This window comes from Elgaria multicarinata, chromosome 7, assembly GCF_023053635.1.
Source record: "Elgaria multicarinata webbii isolate HBS135686 ecotype San Diego chromosome 7, rElgMul1.1.pri, whole genome shotgun sequence".
Lineage (NCBI taxonomy): Eukaryota > Metazoa > Chordata > Lepidosauria > Squamata > Anguidae > Elgaria > Elgaria multicarinata.
The window spans coordinates 44,959,889-44,978,922 of NC_086177.1; positions in this window are offsets into that span (position 1 = coordinate 44,959,889).

Genomic DNA, 19,034 nt, shown 5'->3' on the forward strand with positions numbered 1-19,034 from the left:
TATATTGTTCCCTCATGTAATGCAAAGTACTTTTTGATGGCTTGGTCATAGGTGTGTGTAAGGGGTGTCTCAAAGTCTCAAGAACAACATTTATTTGAGCGATGATTTCCAACCATTTTTATGAGCGATGATTTCCAACAGGGCATGCCTACATCATGTCCCTCAACGAGTCATTGTCTTCATTACATCATCATGAAGCATCCATTTTTGTTGAATCAAACTCAATTTTAAATCTACAGAAATAGTACATATGGAAGCTAGGGCAGCTTTCAATTGATTAAGCTGCATAGGCCATTCTAATTCCCTATATGATTCCTCTCTAATATTCTGAATGTCCACTTTATTAGACTCCAAAAGACGTTTATTAATTCGTCCAACAATATGGGAGGTGCTGAAGCACTCATAGCTGAAGCCTGTATAGACACCAATAGGTGTTGTAGTTTGAATATATTGCCAACCAGCACTTGAAAGTAAATGGTATCTTAACCACAGTTCAGAAAATGGTTAAAACTCTTCATTCATGCCTATTAGCTGAATTCCACTACCAACCCAATTCCTCCCCTAACAGGCAACCTCTCTATTTTCAAGACTAGATTCTCCATAAAGTTAATTTAGCATGAGAATATGGATCAAACTGTAGCTATCATGGCAGTGACCTGGTTCATACAATCATCACAGCCCAGCATGGCTTATTTAAGCTACAATGAGCTGCAGTGTCTGTGTATGCCAAATTGCCTGTTTAAGCCCCAGCCCCAGCTTGTTGTGTAATACAAACCTGGGTGGCACGGTTTGTTGGAGGGGAAAACAACCCTCCCATATAACCAATGGCCTGTTGTAGGGTTTTTGTAGAGTGATTTCTGCCTCCAAAATGCCATGCCACCCAGGTTCGTCTTAGAATCGAAGCAATATGGTAAGAGGAAAAGAGGAAGCTCCTGCAGCAGCCTCGAGCCATGCGAGCGAGGAGCTGGTTGAGTAAGCGCCTGGTTTTTTGTTAGGCAAATTTATTCGTAAGTCCCATCGATTTCCATGGGACTTACTCGCGTGTCATCGTCCCCTGGTGCAGAGACAAGTAAAGAGCGGGACTGGAGAGTTAAGTTTACTCTTTGTTTCAACGCCCCCCCTTCTTCCCGCGCAAACGGCAGTTTCTTCTCTCACAGAGGGAAAAAAGAAAAGGACACAACCATTAGAAGAAAGTGCGGGGGGGGGGGGGAGGAGGTTGGCTGGGTGGTGAGGGAAGTATTCCTTTGATTCTAAGATGCCCTTTCCCCCCCAAATTAACATCTCTAAAAATGGGGTGCGCCTTAGAATCGATGGCGTCTTAGTATCGAAGAAATACGGTATTTTGATAGAGGGCTGCCGCCTGTTCAGAAGTTTTTGTAGATGTCTGTGCTATCCTCCGTTTTACAGATATGCCTGGGGGAAAATGGGCTTCTTGAGGCAGTGAAAAGCAACAATCAAATCTTAACCTAGACCAAATAGTGATCCAGACAAGGAGCATCTTCAGCGCCCCCTACATTTGCTCAACTTTTGAACACCTCATTTTCTGTTGTTGCATAGGGTAGCCCCTTTTATGACTTTGATGAAAGATTGGCATTCAAAATGTATCCCTGTCAAATCAGTTGATAAATTCCCACACATGGATCTGATCACAACAACAGAAAGACTGCCTGTTTAATGGATGCTGTTGTTGTACATTTTCTTGTGAATTGAAGCAAAACAAAACAAAACATTAATGCAATCCTACAACAAGCAGTATATGACACTTTGGAAAGGGTTTGAAAACAGTATAGGGAGTGTGTCCTGGGCCCCAACAGTTGTCAGTACTGTTATAAACTGTTTTAAAGAAGTACTGTAGATCCTGCCGTGGTCTGGCAGGCCAATGTTGGTAGTTTGACAATGAAAAAGAAATGTTTGTACTATTGATTTTAGTTGTTCATTGGATAAGTTGAGTAGATGGCCTGGGAAAGGTGCCCTCCCTAAAGCCTAGCACCCCAGGTTGTTTTCTGGGCCGCCTGCCCTTAAATCCTGCAGTACTATGGTAGCTCATTCAAATGCACATCCAAATGGAACAAACATATCCAAAACCTTCATTTGTCAGTAGTGGTGTAGTGGTCAATTTTGAAGTGCAGAAGTAATTATGACAGTTCCCGTAGCCATGCCCTCAAAGATAGGCAGTGTTGCATAGTGGTTAGAGTCTTAGACTGGGAGTTAGGAGATCTGGGGTCTAGTCCCCACTTGGCCATGGAAGCTTGTGATGCTAAAGCTCACTGGGTAACTTTGGGCCATTCACAGACTCTCAGCCCTATCTACCTCACAGGGTTGTTGTGATCATAACATGAAGAGGAGGAGGATTATGTACACCACCTTGGGTTCCTCAGAGTAAAAAACGTGGGATATAAATGCAATAAATAAATAAATGCAGGCAGCAGTGTGTGTTTGTGTGCATACTCCAAAAGGCAATAATATCCACTTCATTAGGCCTGATCCCTTGCTCCACTGCACCACTGCTTATAAGGAAATTGGTATAGGCTCTGGCTTTATATTTGTATACATCTCATTGTACGTTTCCCATATATGATTATCTGACACATTCGAGAGTATATAAATGGGCAGGTATATAAAGGTATGCAAATCTTGACCAGCATCAGGCCAGCCCAAGATTTTTCATGAAGGTGTGGGAACTGTTGTTGTTATTTTAAAATCAGCCTTGCCATCCAGGAGGTACAAGAATAAACCTTAATGTCGGTATTTGAATTCAGCTGCTCTTTTTAACTGACTCTGTAGGCTTCTTGTAGACTAGAAGCCTGATTTCAACAGCAGAGCCTTTGATTAGCTTCTTCCTGCGCTGCCTCACTGCTTCCCATCAGTCTATTTGTGGCCAAGAGAAAAACTTCTTTCTCTCAAAGCATCAGGAAGTAAAATATTCATTTCTTTGATAGACATCCACATTTGCCAGAGAGTTAAAAGGAAGAGGTGGATTCACATTAGCAGTGATGGTTCATCCTTAAAATTGAAGTTAAAACGTTCTTAAAAGGTTCTTTGAATTGGCAGTTTGATCAGAATATTGAAATCCAAATGGAAACAGTAGACTGCCAGTTGTTCATCCAGAGATGAGGCTCCACCGCTTCCTTTACCTGTCCATTTACCTGGCTCAGTTTGGACAGAATACTTCTTGATACAGCAAATGGGAGGAGCAGTGAGACAAAGAGATTTATCCCACCAGGGTTATACTGTACAATCACTGAATTGCATGCAAAGGACTCCGAAGTTTTCCAGTTTATAATCTGCTTTGATTGTGAAATACTCCCATGCATCCTGCTTTAATTGTGCTTCAAAGGCAAAAGACCTGACCTATTTTGGTACTACTTTTGGAGTGAATCATTTGTTGTTTTCTGAGTGGCCACTGGGGGCGCAGGAGCAGGATTTGATATGTTTAAAGAAAAATAAACAAATGCTTACATCTATGTAGGTATTAAAGATAAAGTCATCAAAATTGGCACAGTAATAGATATTAAAGAGGGCTTTAAGCATACCAAATTTGAATCAGATTGGGCCATCTGTTGATTTTTAATGACTTTTTTACATTTCCCCCTTTAAACCCATTTCCTGGTATGCAAAGGATCTTAGGAGCATTGCCGCCTGGGGTGTGATTTAGCTAACAACAACAACAGCTAAAATGCTGTAGGGGATAATTTGAGGGAAACAGGTACATGGGATGAAGAGGTCCGCCTGGCACCTACACTGTACTCCTTTCATCGCCAGCTGAAGACCTTTTTATTCTCTCAGTATTTTAACACTTAATTTTAACTTAAATTTAAATTTTATTGTTCTAACTTCTTTTAATCTTATATCAATTTTGCTGCGTGGTTTTATCCTGGTTGTGCTTTTTATACTGTATTTTGTATTTGTGCTTTTAACATGTTGGTTGTTTCATTATGGTTTTAATTTTTGTGAACCGCCCAGAGAGCTTCGGCTATTGGGCGGTATAAAAATGTAATAAATAAATAAATAAATAAATAAATAAATAAGCTAATTAGATGCCACAATTGTACACAGCTTTAGAGTCATGGAACTTTAAAAAAAGAAGGCAGTTCTATGGACGACTGGCAGCCCTATGGAAGCTTGATTTTTTGTATTTATTTTGCATCTATCTATCTATCATCTATCCTCTGCCATTATTTCTAATTTGACTTTAAGAGTGGAATCCCTTTCAGGACTAAATATGCAAAATGCCATTTTTCTTATAATTTTCCACATGGTCATTAGGGTGTTTAAACCCACTTCCTTGTTAGCTATCTTGGATCATATATGAGCCCTTGAATATCCCTGGGGAATTGAAAGTTTCCTATGCAGAGATAAAAAAAAAATTGGGGTTTTGAAGGGTTTTTTTTTTTTTGGCATGGTCACATCCTGACATGAGCAAGAGATCAAACAGTCCTAGCTGACATACGGTCAAGTGAGTTTTCATTTTCCAAAGAATCAGCTGTTATCACCTTGACTTGTGTGGTTTATCCATCTTGTCTCCTTCAATTCTTCGGCCCCATCAAATCTTCCCTTTAAATATAACAAGCACCAACATTGCAAGTCTTCAAATATCTACAGAAACCATTAGGGGTATTGCCATTGCCTCTCAGACACATTATTTTTTAAAAAAATCCTTTGACACTTTAAATTTCTCCTCATGCTTGGTGATCATAAAAAATGTAGCCGCTCTTTTTTTCTTTCTCCGAAAGGCTTTGTCAGTGAGAAAGGGTGAACTGCGGTAGGTCAGACAGGCTGTTCTGTAAGTAAAAAAAAAAAAAAAAAAAAAAATGGTGCCAAAGGGAAGAGGAGGTTGAATAATAATAATAATAATAATAATAATAATAATAATAATAATACCCACCTTTTTGTTTCCCTTCTTGTGCTAGGACAGGATTTACAAAGTACAAAACAGCCCCAGGTTAAACTAAAGACCACATGAGGCTGGACGGTTGCTAATGAAGGGACCCTCTGAGTCTAGATCATGGAGTTGGAATCATCACATATGGTAGCTTACAAAGAATACAAGGAGATAGCAGCCTGGGGTTCTCCTTCCTGTACCCTCTCAAATCTTTGCAAGAGCTGAGCATGCTAGAACTTTAAGAACACAAGTACCCTGCTAGATCGAGCCAAAGATCCTCCAAGTCTAGCATCCTGATGCCCACAGTCAGAGCAGGCATTAAGAATAGGCATATTTGGGCATTTGATGAGGGTCCCCACCCCAGAAGGGCCTACACTGATAAGAGTTCCGTGGGCTTGCTCCTCTTCCTTCACTGTTGCAATCTGCTTAATCACCCACCTCTCTCTCTGGCCCAGACAATGGGGAGGAAGAGGAGTTGGCTAGTCCTAAAATTCCTCCAGTCTTACAGGGTGCTGGACACTTCAGTTACTGCTCTGCAGATACCTTTAATACCAGATAACAGGACAACGGCGAATAGAACCCATAAATTGTAGCTTGAAGGTCAAAGCCCTGCAATAACAGCACAGATAGAGCAATACCAGAGATACAGAAATGATTCCCCATCTCCTTGCATTACAGCTATACACATATATCAATTGAGTTTACCTTATACAAGGTGATAAGAGCCATAATTATTAGTCAGTTCTCAAGCATTGAGCTCCCCAACAAAATAAGCAGCTCATTTCCTCTTAGGTCTCTGCTGAGTAAGAACTCTGTCCCTACAGGAGAACACCAGACAGTTCATAGGGGGCGGGTATGGCCCACAGTAGACCATCAGATCCCTGTGGAAAGCTGACTATTGCATGACTTGTGTGTCTCTGCATGTTAGTTCGCTAAAGAAAAACAAGTTTGGCAAAAGCTCTGGTACCAGATTATAAAAATGAATAAGGGAAGATGGTTCCATTATGTTCAATTGGGCCAATTTTATGGAAGAAAGAATGGCCCTTTAAGACATCTCTGGTAAGTTTAGAGAGGAGGGATTACTATATCCCATTCCACTGTTTCTGCTCTTTTTCTCACCTCATGGATGTTGAATGATAGACAAGAAAGAAAGGGAAACAAAACAGATATCATGTGCCTCACTTAAACTGGCCAGGATTTGTGTGGAACACAAAATCAAAACCAACAAACAACACAGTCCACAGATATATTGCACTTCAAGTTGTCTTTTAAGAAGAAAAATAAGGGAAGGTAATGGGAACTACTTGATGAAGTGTTCTTTTATGGTGTTATAAAACAGAGTACTTGCTTCTGCTTGGTGGTTCTTTCCCCTTTCTGCGGTAAAATCGTACGAAACACCGTCTACAACTTGAAGAAACAGTGTCGGCAGGAGGGACATTGTCAAGAATGTGGAAGAGTGAGGGCCAAACTCATCATGAGATTGTTTGTGTTGGTGCAATTAATATGCGTGATCCTGCCCCCCTGTAAATAGCAGCTGTGGGCTTGGGAGAGTTTTAACTCTTTCTCTCCCTGCCATTGTGCTAACAAAAGTTGTCTCCCTGCCATTGTGCTAACAAAAGCTGCTGCTTGCATTTCAGGGGAGGGTCCCATTGGCATCAATGGTTGGAAACATCAGCTTTGGAAAGGCAATTTATGTTCAGATGGTAGCAAGGAGAGAAAGAGTTAAAGTTCCCTTTCCTATTCCCATGGCAGAATGATGGTGGATCAGACCAAGGTTCCATCCAGACCAGCATTCTGTTCACACAGTGGCCAGCCAGCTGTTGACCAGGAACCTATAAGCAGAACATGAGTGCAAGAGCACTCTCACATTCATGTTTCCCAGCAACTGGCTTACTGCCTCAGTTACTGGAGGTAGCACATAGCTATCAGGACTAGTAGCCATTGATAAACCTTCTCCTCCAGGAATTTATCCAACCCTCTTTTAGAGCCATCCAAATTGGTGGCCATCACTACATCTTGTGGCAGGGAATTCCATAGTTTAACTATGCACAGTGTGAAGAAGTACTTTCTTTTATCTGTCCTGAATCTCCCACCAATCAGCTCCATGGGATGCAACTACAATTGAAGCCTAAAGCACCCCTGTGTTCTTGCATCAACTCTGGGTTCTAGTATTTTGAGAGAGAGAGAGAGAGATGTCTCGCTATCCAAATTCTCCACACCAGCATAATTTTGCACACCTCTATCATGTCTCCTGTTACCTTCCTTTTCCCCCAAGCTAAACAGTCTCAGCTGTTGTAACTTTCTCTCATAGGGGAGATGTTTCCCTCATAAGGGAGATGATTATTTTAGTTGCCCTTTTCCGTACATTTTCCATCTCTACAAAATCTTTGTTTTAAGCATTGTGACCAGGACTTGCAGGAAGCTGTTCTAATGTCTTTATGAACACCATGTGTTTCCTCCATGGTTAGATTGGCAGCACCATTATTTGTGCTGTAAAAGAGAAGGTTTTTCATATAGCTTAAATAGGCTGTGGTAGATGACTAAAGTGATGGATTTAAAAAAGAAGCATTTAACATCTTCCTGTGCACTGGAGTACATTTTAAAAAAAAACCCAGTTACAGACAGAGGCTTCCACCAGATCCCACTTTCTACAGCTCAGTAAATTTTATCCCAGTAGAGATATAGTGGCAGATGTGCTTGGAAAAATACTTGCTATATGGTAATAACTGATTGATCTGTAGGGAATGGTGAGTGGTTGCTGAACTGGACATTTTAGCTAGATATGGTTTTGAGTTAAATGCGGCAATTTTTATCTCTTCATTGCACTTTATGTATTTTAATCTAGCTATTCAAGCAGAAGAAAGATAGATCACCTGTTTCTGTAGACCATTGGAGAGAACAAATGAGATCATGCAAACATTAATGTCGCTTGGAGAGTAACATTTCAGAATGGTGTTCCCTTCTAAATGTGACCAAGAAGACTACACTCTCCCTAATATCTTTGTTGCACTTTAGGAAAAAACCCACAGTTAATTAAAAAAGGGTTAGAGGGGATTGTCTCATTTAACGGAACAGCACTTTCATGTCAGGGATCATTACAATTAAAAGTTATTTCCATCTTCATAAGCTTGACAAAGTAGGTTCAACCTCCCAAAGCCAATTACTAGTGACAAAGTCCCACCAAAAAACCCACAAAAAAACTTGTTCATGAGAAAGCAAGTTTAGGATTACACAGTTAATGGGCAATTCACCGATCTCTGTTGGAAATGAATAAAAATAAATTTATACATGGGCTGCAAACTGGTGCAGAGCTCTAGATGTGCATAGAATCCATGCATGGGTGCTGAATTGCAGCCGTGGTTGTCTTCTCGGCCATCTACCCAGCTTGGAAAGGATACAAAGGTGTTCGAGAAATTTTTATTCAGGCAGGCCTTTGGCATGCAAGCTGGTATGTTGCTGAAGTGGGTTTAAACTGATTGGGTAATGTTTATTAGTATTATTGTTGTATTTTTAATTGATTTTCTATAGGTGATGAGGGTAGCAGAAGCAAACTCCATTTTATTCCTGTAGTCATGATGGTGTTATGATAGAAGTGAGTTTAAAATGCAGAACTGCGCATGCTCAGTGTATGGTTTTCAATTAGGCTTGGCAATTAGGCTTGTTTTTGTTATTGTTCTAACGTGTCAGATATGTAGAAGCAGTTATAAAGCATGGAATGGTGGTTGGAGGGTGGGCAAAGGGAAATGTTAGAATATTTCACAACTGAAGTAATGCTCATGGCCATCTAAAGGGCCTCCCCCCCTATAAGACTACGAAGTTCAGGGTCTAAAATTATCTATGTGCAACATTGGGATATATATGGGATATATGGGGCACTTTTGTTCTGGATATATTAATTCATGCCCACTTGGCCTAATATATAGAACAGACTTAATCATTCCATGTATGGCTAGTATTTATTAGGTTTTCACCCATATAAGCAACTGTATATTGGGACCACAAGGACAGAGTGCTCTCCACAATGTTCCATACAAGTGGTATATTTTTAATCCCCTACTCCTATTGAAGAATTCATCCTTTTGGAAAAACTCTTACCTGATGTGTGAAGGTAGCCATACAGACATGGTTTTTTTTTGGTATTTATTTATTCATTTTCTCTACCTGAGCTGCATTTTGAGTGATGTCTTCTGTTGTATGTAAAAATGCTCTTGCACTTACTGTATTTTTCCCCTCCTTGTAGGTTTCCATTTAATTTGAACGGTTTTGTATTGATATCAGTAAAATGTTTAAAAAGAAGGAAAGGGAGAGGAAGCAGGCAGCTCCTCTCCATAAAGAGAGAGAGAGAGAGAGTGAGTGAGAGAGATGTATTCATGAGACTCACTAAATGGTATCTAATTAACATTTCCTGTCCTATAAATAGATTGTAATGTCATGCTGGAAGCAGAGAAAAGGCCACATGAAGTGTTGTCTTTTAATGTCTGCAGTGATCTATTTTTAATGAATCTTTGCAGAACATAAGCTGATCTCTTTGCATAAGTATAACAAATGTACACAGCTACTATTGAATATGAATGAGGCTGTACTCTCTCCAGGGCTTTTGTATGGGTCATTCATGCCTTTTGCACTGTAGTGAATCCTCTTCATACAATCTATACAGCATTGCGGATCGGTTAGTACATCAGGTTTGCATTAGATGCTCAACCTTGCCATGAGATTCACATGGCAGATGAGATACCATATTTCTTCGATTGTAAGGTGCACACTAATTTCAGTACCACCTACAGAAAAAAAAAACCCTAAGACACACCTGCGATTCTAAGACACACCCCATTTTTAGAGATGTTTATATGGGGAAAAAAGTGCGTCTTAGAATCGAAGAAATAGGGTAGTACCCCAATGCCTCCTACTATTTCAGTGCCAGGAAGAGCAAACACAGCTGAAGAACTACAGAGGAAAACAGCTTGAACATCTGATGGGCCCATTTGAGGTGGCTAAAGACTATCATAAGCGAGACTTAAGCCATATTGGTACAACAAAGGAAATATAAAGAAGAAAAATGCTTTAGGATTTTAAAAGGTATTTCTGAGCTCTAAAGCATTAGTCTGTAGCTGGAAGCCAGCACAACTATCATGGATAAATGGTAAATTTTTGGATGGACAAATGGTTTCTCTCAGTGACCCCACGTACACAGTTTTCAGTTTGGTTCATCCCAAACTTTGAGAATGTTTCCAATCTTCAGTTCAGTTCAACTTGAACTTAAAAAAAAAAAAAAATCACATAAAATGGGTATTAGGGGTGTGCAAGGTGGGTGTTCTCTACCTCAAAATTTGATTTGGAGTTCTGTAGAGGTGTTTCTCTGCCTCAATTTCCAGAGCAGGTCCCTCTCTCTGCCTCATCGAATTACCTGTCGAAGAACCGGTATTCAGAAATGCTTACAGGTCCCTCTGTTTTAAAGATTAAACACATGAAAATGGGCACCATGACAGCTTTTAAAGATGGCTTTAGGCGTGACAATTTTAGATCAGATCCCTACATGCAGTGATTTATGGGGAATTTTTTATAGTCTGAACTCAAATGTCCCCTCTCAGCCCCTCTTGTGGGGGAGAGGGAACGAAGCAGTGGGAAAGTGCTTAGTGCGATAATAAATATGTAACTATATTAATAAATGCCACAACAGCAGCACACAGCTTGCCCATCCTCAGAGAGGACAGGAGGCTTTCAGGACAAGGATGGGGCACCTCTCCCCCACTGTTGGTCAGGCACATTGGAATGAGTCGAGTCAAGGCAAAACCAACAGCTTCCCCATAGGAGGCTACATAGGAGGAGGAAGAGGAGGATGAGGATAACAATGACCCCTCCCTGCACTGGAAGCCCAGCCAGCCAATAGGATTATTCGTTTAACAGAGAAATAAACAGCCTGCCTGACTCAGGTGTAGAAGCTTACTCACTGACGATGCCAGCTCAGCAGCACTTTCACACTATGAGTCCAAGCAGAAAGGCACAACCTACTAACCAGCCCTGCACTCCCTCTACCCCCACAGCCAGAAGCAACACAGCAGCACTAGTCAGTGTTCCCCATGCCTCATAATGGAATGTTATCAAAGTGTGCTTTATTAATTGTGTACTGCTTGTGTGTACCGCACAACCCTAAAACACACAAACATACAAGTACAAGAAGAAGACACTTGTAACTTTGAAGCCAAGTGCTGCTGGGAAGGCTCAACTTTGAGGAAGGAGAGCTAGAGCACATCAAACCATTAAGGGTAAATAACAACAACAACAACAACAACAATCGTGCAACCCAGCCCTGCAAGGCGGGATGGGCAGGCACATTGGAGGAAAAAGCTTTAACAGAATCACTCTCTCCCTGTGACTCTAACGAGTCTAATTCTGGGGTGGGGTGCACACCCCTAATGGGGATGAACTTTTGTGTTTTCTCCCCCTGCATACATTTTTGTATTCAGTATTGCCCAATGCACATAATTTTTGCAAGCAATTTTCCTAATATAATGCACTTTTAATGCTTTTTTCACCAATATCTACATTTTTGTGTGGACTTTCCACTAATGTGCACTTTTTTTGCAATTGGAGAACTACACTGCAAAATTCAGAAAAATGCAAATTTTGGAGGATAACTGAGTTATGATAACTGAGTAGTTCGAAAATGTAAAATTAGGTACATTCTCATTAAAATGTAAACTGAGTTTTGATTCACCCATTGGTTTGAAAGAGTGAAGTTAGGTCACTTCACCTCAAAATGTGAACTGAACAAATTTCTCCCCCATCATGCCATGTCGTCAGGGAAATGCCTCTTCCCACTTATAGCAGCTGCTCATAGTGATGAGAATGTACTATCTTTTGTATCCCTGACTGCTGCAAGAGTGTATCTTGCTTTCATTTCCCCATCTTCCTAATCCTGTCCACTGAATGTTCTTATTTCCCTAGTAGGAAGTTGCCTTCTACTGAGAAAGACTCTGGGTTTGTCAAGTTAAGCATCATCTGCACTGATTGGGACAACTCTCCAGGACTTCGGACAGAGATATTCCCCAGTCCTACTTGGAGATGCCAGAAGTTGAAGCTGGGACTTTGTGTATACAAAGATGTTGGATGTAGAAGTCCAGCTGGCAATGTCTCATCCTCGGTCAACTATGTTTGCTTGTCTCAGCATTATCAGGAAAGCTGAAGACTTTCTACGGAAGCTGCTTTTCCTTAAGTAGCTGTCTGGGCATGCCTAAATGCAGAGCTAGTGTCAATATTTGCATGCAGTTGGTGAGAAACATGGTTTCTCCAGTAAATAAAGTTTTGCACCAAAACTAATGGATTATTGGAAGCTTACATTTTTATTTTTATTTAATTTTGGCATGGCAGGGTGTTCTCTGTGCTACATGGCAAATCATTGTTGAAACTTATGGGAGTTTGTAGTTTGTGGCACAGTTGGGAGTGGGCAGGTCCGCTGATAGAATTAAAAAAAAAGTCATATTGGTTAGGTCACTCTTCCTCAAATAGGTACCTTCCAATTGTGATGGACTACAATTCCCTACATCTTTCAGCTAGCATGGCGGTCTGGGGATACTTGGAACTGTTGTCCAACACTTCTGGAGGCCACGAGAGGTAGTATCCCATGTTAGTCCTACTTACAGTACACCCATTGGAATGAATGGGGTTTGAGTTAGTTATGAGTAGTCCCATTCATTTCAATGGGACTACTCTAAGTAGGATTAACATTGGATACTACCTCCATTTGGGAAAGGCTGGCTTAGGCCTCAGCTAGGTGAGGGGGTCGGAGCAAGGCGATCTTGTGTTTTTATGATCGCGAGATCGTCGCCCTCATCTACATGTGGTGGGCAACATCACGGCCGCCATTTTTTCTTTTAAAGAATACGGAGCTCATGAGCGCTCGTGTTCAGCAGGTAAGTTTTTTTTTTAAAAAAACCAATTTCCCCATTCCCACAACAGCCCCTTGATGGGCACTGAGCTCCTGATGAGTTCTGTGCCCCATGTGCAGCTCCTGGTACCTCGCAGTTACTCACGAGGAGCTGGGACAAACTGCGATGGCCGGCCACACGTTCTACGGTCTCTGGATCAGCCAGGGACCATGAAAAAACCAGGCTAGAAACGTAGGGCAAAATGGAGGGATCATCCCTCCCTGCTCCCGGGATCCCCTGTGTGTCATCTGGACGCAAAAGGATGACCCCGGGGCGATCCCTGGGATAAGCCCTCGTCTAGTTATGGCCCAAGTCCTCAGGCATGGCTGCCTTCTGCAGTGCTTTGAATTCCAGCCCATTACTCCTACTATTTCCATGAAGAAAAATGCTCTTCAGTTTTCTTCCCATTATTATTGAGCAATGTCTATGGAGCATTGAGCCACATCACCTGGGTGTTGCAACAATTGCCTTCCTTTATGCAACCAGACAGATTGATTTTAGGTATTGGTTAAAACAATGTTTGGGGTGGTATTAGCTAATTGGTAGGATTCATGTTTTGATCACTCTGGCTCTAAATAAACAGAAATAATGATGTTCTACTTATGTATCCCTGTTACCATGACAACAAACCACTGATGTGTGTCTCCTGCTGGATTGATTTGCAGTTTTCTGTACCGTCATTGCTCAAGGCTGCTTCTCTGTCACTTTATGCTTGTGTAACCCACAGGAGTCTGAGCTCAACAGGTTAACTTATCAGCCATGAGCAAGATTGTGATGCTGACAGTGGATTGTCAAGAGGTTTTTTGTTTTGTTTTGTTTTGTTTTGTGTTGAATCAATTGAAGCAATTACAGACACTTGCCAGCAGATGGCATAATTTGTAAAATTATTATTCACACTCTTGATGGGATTTTGAAATGAATGATCACATCAATTTAGGGCTGTGTGTGTGTGTTTGTGGCTAAGGAAATTACTTTTCACTGTTGAAACAAATGTCTTGATCAGATGGAGGATTTAAGTGAAATATCAGATCAGCTCCATGTGTGTCTGGGTCAGAAAGATATCAGATACCACTGTAAATTAGAGAAGCTGGCTGCTTTCACCAATGTGGGAGCCTATTGGAAATTCTAGATTTATAGCTGTTCACTTTCTGTTGCAGGTGAAAGGGGAAAACTCTGCTGTAGCTGTCCAATGTCTTATGGATCTATATTCTGACGCATGGGACTTGAGTTTAGCTTTGAAGCTTTTGTGGACCTTGAAATGTAATTGGGCCTTCGAAACCTGAAACCTGAATTAAGTTTTCTTAATACTCTATTTCTAGTAATTGTTGCAAGTGTATAATACTGTATTGATTAATATGAGGCCTGAAAAAAAAGCATATAAATCTGTGACTCCACAATGCTGAAAATGTATTCAGCATTTTTGTAAGGAGGTGTATGTGTGTGTGTGTGTGTGTGTGTGTATGGGGATCCACACATGGCATTTTTATCTGAAGTTCACATTCGTAAATATCTAAGATGTGCAGAACTGAGTGTTCGGTTCAGTGAAGCTCTAATTAACAGGGCTGTTCACTGATTAAAGGTTGTTAACTAACGGATCAATTAAACATAATTTTGCTTATTGCCAATGTTGCAATACAGAAGCCCTTTTGAGGAAGGATGTAGTTTTGTTTTAAGCAATTTTGGAAAGAAATTTCTATTTCCTCAATATTTGACTGGAATATAAATATAATAAATTCAGGTGCTATTCTGCAAGTATGTCTCCTCCTGACCCCCGACCCCATGTGATGCAGGAAATGCATTGATGCAGCTCCAGACATCTTTCTTTCAATGAAAGCAGCTGCAGGATGGAACTTGTATGGGGGCTACAACAGTGCACAAGCTGGTCTTAGCCCCCAACTTGTATGGGGGCTACAACAGTGCACAAGCAGGTCCTCCCCGCTATTAGCCACACAAACAGGGCTCCTGTATCTTTAACAGTTGCATAGAAAAGGGAATTCTAAAGCTGCAGGAGCTAAACTAGAGTGACCAGATACAAAAGAGGGCAGGGCTCCTGCAGCTTTAACTGTTGTGATGAAGAGGGGATTTCACCAGGTGCTGCATGCATACAAATAACACCTGCTGAAATTCCCTTTTCTGTGCAACTGTTAAAGATACAGGAGCCCTGTCCTCCTTTGCATATGGTCACCCTACACACAGGGGAAACATTTAGGCAACTGTATATGTTCTCTTGTGCATCAAATTTAAACTTCAGAGGAGAGGAGTCAGGGCCATGGCGCTGTGGGAAAGGGTTAGATGCTCCCACAGTCCTAATCCAAATCCTCCTCCTCCCCTGCTAATGGCTGCCTTTTTGCAGTAGATGCATTCATTCATCTCTGTTTAATATTTGGTTTGGCCCATAGATACTGGTTTCTTTCTGGCTGGTCCTAGAAATCCACCCAGGACAGATTCCAATGTGTGGAGGGGCAGTGGACCTCCCATCTCACATCATGTGTTTCTGCTTGCTTCTGTGCTGCAGGACTCACCTCCGTTAAAAGACGTGCATCATGTCACAAGTTTTGAAAGTGAGATATTAAAATGTCCAGGTTTTTTTAGTCAGCACAGAGTCCTTGGGTCCAACAAGGTTATGCACCCCACTCCCTCTTTTAAACTATGCATTGAATATTGTAAAATATGTGAATAGAAAAACTATAGTTTGCTTTAACAACTTCAAATGGACAAAAGGCATAGTAGTTTGCAATAGATAGTCATGGTTTTATCGCTTAATTTTTTTATTGGGCAAAATGATTTTCCCTTAAGACATCCCGTTAAAGAGGTGTGCATGCGTCTTTGAATATACTTGAATGCCTGACTGAATAAGGGTTTTATACAGACTGTTTAAATCCTCTAACAATATGTGGTCGAGTTTTTATTTCGTTCCATTGCCTTAAGCTTTGTCTGTACAAAGTATGTATTTGAACTGGTGACTGTCTCCTTTTTTTTGAAGATGAAACGAACACAGGAAATTATTTTCCTTTAATACACTGAAGGATGTGCAGCACTGGGAGCCGGATCCTTCCTAAGAAGTCTTTGCCTTTCTTGAGCTTTCCAAACTCTGTTTTTGTGTGAGCTAATAAACAGTTTCTCCTGAATCTAGGTTCAAATGTTTTTGAGTTTGGGTCCCCCCCACCCCGCTGAACACACACACACACATTCTATGCAGAGCATCTGGAGACATCGCAAGAATCATTTGTTGTGTTTTATGCAGTGCTCTGCCTGAGCTCTTTTGCTGGCAGGCACTCCATATGGCCATAAGAGCTGTCATGGTGATTCAGAGCAATGGACCATCCTGCCCAGTTCCCGGTTTCTTATAGTGGTCAGTTCTGCATAGAACAGGCAATGCTGGAATGATCCATTACCTGCTGTTCATTGCCAACCCTTCCGTAATCATCATTACACCTGTGTTTTGAACACTGGAATTTCTTCAGGGTCCACAGTAACCATGTGCTTTATAGGATCACAGAATATTAAATTCGAAGGTACCTTGGAGGTCATCTAATCCAACCCCCTATTCAGTGCAGGATTGGCAATGCAGGGTGCAGCCGCAGCATTCCTGAGAGATGGCTGTCCAGCCTCTGCTTAGATGCCTCCAGTGAAGGAGAAGCCGCCACATTCCAAGGCAATCTGTCCCACTGCTGAACAGTTCTCACGGTTAGGATGTTTTTCCTCGTGTTTAGCCGAAAGCTGCTTCTTTGCAATTTCCACCCATTGCTCCTAGTTCTTCCCTCTGGAGCAACCAAAGAACACCTCTGCTCCTTCTTCTGTGTGCAGCCCTTCAGATATTTGACCATGATCATATTTTCCCTTAGACTTCTCTTTTCCAGGCTAAATTAAGAAGGAGCGAGGAAGAGAGAAGCAGGCAAAGAAAGCATCAGGGCCTGCTCCAGTTGGACTTCCCTGCCCACCTGCAAGGCTAATTTACATCAATGACCCTGGGGGAAAGTAGAAGGAGCGAGGGAGACAGGAGCAGGCAAATGGAACATCTGGGCATGCTCCAGTTGGATGGGAACGGGGAACAGGGTCATACATGGCATCCCCACTGCAGTCAGGAACTAATCCCTGTTTCCCACCTTGGATTAGCTATTGATTGGACAAAGTAGAGAAAGAGCATATGAAATAAGAGCCATCCCATATGTTACACAGCAGAAAACGTCCATCTTGTAACTTACAGACGGTCAATTCAATGTTCTAGCATGTCTGCCCACGACAGTCTACTTAGTTTTTTTCCTTTCCCCTCTTCTCCAATCAATAGCTAATCCAAGATGGGATTAGGGATTAGTTCCTGACCACAGCTGGGGTGCCACATGGTGGTGGTGGTGGTGGTAGTGAAGCCCTTCATGACCTTGACAATGCTTCTAGATATTATCTCATTGCCCTTCTGGGACATTTGTTTGTAATTTCCCTAAAAATTGATGTGGAGGGCAGTTTGGCCACTAACTCTAAAGAAAGTTTAAGCTGTCATTCTGGTCTCATCAATACCATTCTGTCCAAAATTGGGGTCCTTCACAGCAGTCACATAGTAATCTGATAGCAGTATTCTTTTCCATTAATATTAAGGAATGTTTAAAGTTACAAGTGAAGATATGCATTTGGAGTAGGCCAAGTTTAGAGAAGTTGAGTGCACACAATGCATAATTTTTGACATGTTTATAATAAACCAGCAAAGCATTCCTCAATGGCCAAACAAGTTAAATTGAATGAGTTTGATATCCTGCTATTTAAGAAGATGAGTTTATTTTCCACTTATAAGTAAAACAATCCTCCTAATTTATTACTGGGGTTCTATATTTTGGTTGTAAAATTCTACTGACTTTTACAGGGTAACTGGAAGAAGGGGTCATTTTCAAATGTTACATTGATTAGCAACATGATATACTTCAGTTGCTGTGAAAATGAACATATTTTATAGTGAAATGATACTCTTTTAAAAAGTAATAACAACAAGATTGTTTCTCTGAACTGCTTCAAAGGGAGATGGCAGCCAGAGAGCATCCTTAGATTTGAAAACCTCTGGAGCGCTCCACAAGAGGTCGATGCACTGTTAAGATCATGCAGCTCTTCTAATTAGGTAATTAGCAATGGAGTAATAGCTGGTGCTAAGTAAGTAATAAGACAGAGATAATAACCTACTCAGCAGTCCTTGGCACGCCATCAGTTATCAGCAACCCTTTTAAACAGTTGCTCATGTACATATCATGTACATCACTGGACAGTGGTTTTATTTTTATTTTTCAAAATATGTAGCCATAGTTTTCCATCCCACATTGAGCACAGATTATGGACTCAGTTGCAAAAAGACCTCTATGCACGCTAAATTGTTGAGGTGCGTGTAGTTATAGGGTGACCATATGGAAAGGAGGACAGGGCTCCTGTATCTTTAACTGTAGTGATGAAGAGGGAATTTCACCAGGTGCTGCATGCATACAAATGACACTTGATGAAATTCCCTTTTCCATAGAACTGTTAAAGCCCTGTCCTCCTTTCCATACGGTCACTCTAACCTGAGTTGTTCTTCAGCGTTGTCCTCCTCTGGGAGCTCTAGCTCCTCCTCTGAAGAGGATTCCTCCAGCAGAGGCATAATAGTATGACTAAGTCTGGATCTAACCCAATGGGCTTCAGTGTTTTTAATTTAGCATTGGATTGTGGCCATTCAATCGTGAGTGAAATAAAAATGGCTGCATGGATTGGAAGTTGTCCATCTAATTATCTCCTGCTTAAACTTACTAATTACTGGTACTAGCATTGTATTATCAGTAATTCTATTTAGCATTCCAATTCTGCTCCAAGTAAGCAGTTTTCGTATTTGTAGAATGCGATGTCTACTCAGCAGTCTATTTAATTAATTGGACACGACCACAATGTCCATCTTTGAAAAGATAGGTCAGCTCTTCCTTGGCATGCTGGCTCAAAGGTAATCACTATAGTGCAGTGATTTTCACTACGTTTCAAGCAGGAGACACTTTGGCTCCAGTTAACACTACTGAGGCCACTTGGGTGGGTGGGGGGCTTCTCTGGCCCAGAGGACAGCTCTCCTCTCCCCTCCCCAGCAGGCAAATCCTGACAGGCTCCCTCGGTCCTTGGCTTGGGGTGGATCTTTTTCTTTTATTTATTTATTTAATTACATTTATATACCGCCCCACAGCCGAAGCTCTCTGGGCGGTTTACAACATTTAAAAATAGTAAATTGAGTG